We start from the raw sequence: 2,765 nt of genomic DNA on the forward strand, positions 1-2,765 counted from the left end.
ATACTTTCTCAGCTCGATATTCCCAGCTTTAGTTACACGATCTTTGCTTCCTCACAACACGTAGACTTTTTTTTTTTTTTTTTAGCTCATCATTCTCATGTCATAGTTTTGTTATGTATTTTTTTTCGTACGAAGTTTGCTATACACATTACCGGTATGTGCTGTGTAAACTCTGTACAAACGATGTCTGATTGTGGCTGAGTACACCACAATTGAATTTATAAATCTCGCCCTTAACATACCAGTACAATAACGCCTGGTCGTATTTTAATCTTACTGCCTCCAGAGTATTTTATTCACCTTTTGATAGACTGATAATGAAGAAGTAGGTAATAGTTTTTGCCCACAGGCCTTAGCCACAACTTTGGTGCTGGAGTGCCTTCATGTAGTGTCACCAAAATAACCAGTCGGTTTCGATGCCTCGTAAGACAAACGTTCCCCAGCTCCTTCCGTCCTACTGAAAGGAGAATTTTGGACGGCAGTAGGAGGGCGCATTCAGCCTGCAGTCCACTGGGTTCACATTTCAGATGAACCTGCGGCTACACCAATACATACTTGTCGCTTCAGGTATATCTCAACGCCTCTTCCTCAGCGATTTATTATTTTAGCTGTTTCACATTCTTATCGTCTTAGCACTGAAGCAAACTGTGTCGATAAAGAAAGCATATAAATAACATTCTAGAAACTGTTAAGGTATGATATGCAGAATAAATCGCTGAAAAAAGGTGCTACGAAATTTTCAGAGCCACCAGCCATCCTGTCCGACCATCTCCATCCCTCGTGGATACTCGTTTATCTTGCAAATGATAAATATACACTAATGCTTACACTCACTCTAGGTGTTTGAGAGAGAGAGAGAGAGAGAGAGAGAGAGAGAGAGAGAGAGAGAGAGAGAGAGAGAGACCTTCAGCCTAATTCTCGACAGTTCTTTACGCACTACCACGGCTCTCTCTTGAACTAATTTTTACCCTTCTTCACATCGCTTGAGTCACTGAGATTAAAGATGATGTTTGTACAGAGACGTGAAAAAGAAATGACCGTGTTCACAATGACAAAGGATGTGAAATGAGATGAAGGGTGGGAGGCTGGGTGATGCTTGTGATGGTGCTGTTTTAGGATAGGTGAATGTTGAGTTAGGTTGGGTTGGTTTGATTAGGTTAGGATAAATTGAGTTTGGTTTGGTTGGTTAGGTTAGGTTAGGTTGAGTTTGGTTTGGTTACTAGACAGAAGAAAGGGACTGGCGGAGGAGGGAGGGAGGGAGAGAGAGAGGAGGAAGGTTAAGTTTGGTTAGGTTGTGTAAAATGCATGGAAGTCGACTTATTTGTGTTTGCTGGTAGCACACACACACACACACACACACACACACACACACACACACACAACCCCCTAACTCGATTATACCGGGAACTCCCAAAGGAACGTGTTTTTCAGTGCTGAAATTTTGCTCCCTTCATACTTCCAGTGGCACGGTATCCGAGTTTGAGGATCGTAGTCTTTTAACTGTGTTTGTAAAGCGATATACAAGTTTAATTCGTTTGCAGATGAGGGTAGAAGTGGTGTCAAATGAAGGTAGAGTCGCAGTAAAAAAAGTTTGTGTCATGTAGTTACAGTCTGGAAAAAAAAAAAAAAAGTCATGAGTCAGTGTTAATAGCGGGACAGCGGTGAACAAAATTTCGCCGAGGCTTTTCTAATGGATGAGGAAAGGGGAACTGTTATATGAAGTATTGAACAAAAGAACCCTTTGTTGTGTAGGTAGGAATGAGAGATGACAGGACACAATGCAGGCTGAGAATTTTGGCGAACTTTTTGCTTATGGCTGTACGGAACTTTCACCACCACTGACTCACCGGCACAACTTTTGACTGACTCCACTTTCTCCACCGCTGACTCAACAGCATAACTTTTCTGCACTTCCTCCACCGACTTTAACCCCAACTGCATTTCCTCCACCACTGACTCACCAACATAACTTTTGAACCTGACTACACCTCCTCCACCGCTGACTCAACTTTTGACTCTGCTCTTCCTCCACCACTGACTCACCAACACAACTTTTGACTCTGCTCTTCCTCCACCACTGACTCACCAACACAACTTTTGTCTCTGCTCTTCCACCACCACTGACTGTGTGACACAACTTTTAACCCTAACAATCCATCCTCCAAACACGCATCCCAGATCATTGTGCATCACGGGGCAATCTTAAGCTGATGGGGAAGGAAGAGCTGAGGATTTAACCATTAGCGGGATTAACTCTTTCGCATGCATCACTCATCTTACAGATATCCCCTTCCTTATTTGCACTTCGCCAGCATGAGGAAGGGCTTATTTTATGTATTACTCACCCTCCTATGGACTGATACATATAAATTATACCTTGCAGTTCGAGGACAATACTAATTACTTTAATATTGGTAATTCAGGGCGGTTACATTCTCTCTCTCTCTCTCTCTCTCTCTCTCTCTCTCTCTCTCTCTCTCTCTCTCTCTCTCTCTCTTCACCTTTTCAACACAGCGCCTCCTTTACTTTATTTTCGTTACCTCCAGACGAGTTTATTCAGCTCATGACTGACCCTCTCGTACTGAAAGGGTTGACAGGGCAGAATTCGTGTTGACCCTTCCATCACGAATCCCAGGTCATTACGACGGGTCAATTAACCAATCTTTTAGGTTATAGTGATTGGGGCGGGGAAACCCGTGATTAGGGGAGATTAACAGGAGTCGTGGGGGGGGATCGATTCTGTGGAGACTGTAAACAACTCCTGT

This window comes from Coenobita brevimanus, chromosome 46 (assembly GCF_032717465.1).
Source record: "Coenobita brevimanus isolate Jiangsu-jjx chromosome 46, ASM3271746v2, whole genome shotgun sequence".
NCBI lineage: Eukaryota > Metazoa > Arthropoda > Malacostraca > Decapoda > Coenobitidae > Coenobita > Coenobita brevimanus.